The sequence below is a fragment of the Microtus ochrogaster genome, unplaced genomic scaffold (assembly GCF_000317375.1).
Source record: "Microtus ochrogaster isolate Prairie Vole_2 unplaced genomic scaffold, MicOch1.0 UNK86, whole genome shotgun sequence".
In the NCBI taxonomy this organism is placed as follows: domain Eukaryota; kingdom Metazoa; phylum Chordata; class Mammalia; order Rodentia; family Cricetidae; genus Microtus; species Microtus ochrogaster.
This window is the reverse complement of record NW_004949184.1, coordinates 1,601,087-1,602,029: the sequence shown is the minus strand read 5'-3', so window position 1 is coordinate 1,602,029 and position 943 is coordinate 1,601,087.

Sequence of the window (943 nt, the reverse complement as noted above, 5' to 3'; positions counted from 1 at the left end):
GAGTGCTGGGATTAAAGGTGCAGACTACCACCACTCAGGCTTTTGCATTTCTTTTTTCTTTATTATTTGAGACAGGGTCAGCCTAGGCTGACTTCCGACTTCTGAATGAATAGGTGTGTGTCACCATATCTGGTCCCATCTCATTTCAACCAGCAATATATAAGGGTTTCAATTTCTTCACATTTTTGCCCATATGGTTGTTTTCTATTTTATTATTTCCTTTGTATTGGCTGCCTTACTAAATGTGAGGGTGTGTGTGTTGGAAAGTTGTATGTCAACTTGACATAACCTTAAGACATCGGAGAGGAGGGAACCTCAATTCAGAAAATGTCTCCATAATACTGGACTACAGGTAAGTCAATAGGATATTTCCTTAATTAGTGATTAATGGAGGAGGGCCCAGCCTATTCTGGGTGATGATATCTATGGAATGGTGGTCCTGGGTTCTGTAAGAAAGCAGGCTGAGTAAGCCATAGTGAGCAAGTCAGTGAGCATCACCCTTTGGTTTTTGTATCAGCTCCTGACTCCAGGTTCCTGCCCTGTTTGACCTCCTTTGATGATGAACGGTGATATGGAAGTGTAAGCCTAATAAACCCTTTTCTCATGGCATTTCATCACAACAATGAAAACCCTAAGACAGTATATATGTATGTATGTATGCATGTATGCATGCATGCACGTATTATAGTTTTACTATGTAGCCCAGGCTAGGAACTGAGAAATCTGCCTGCCTCTGCCTCCCAAGTGCTGGGACTAAGCATAAGTGCCATTGTGTTTAACCTTGTTATGGTTTTGGTTTTCATTTACTGATAATCTATGATTTGGAAAATGTCTATTTAAGTCCTTTGCCTAATTTTTATTAGCTTGCTTGATTTTTTTTAAATGGTTGAACGCTCTATTTTGATTTTAACTAGTAAGAGCAATAACAAGAGAGAAAACCTGC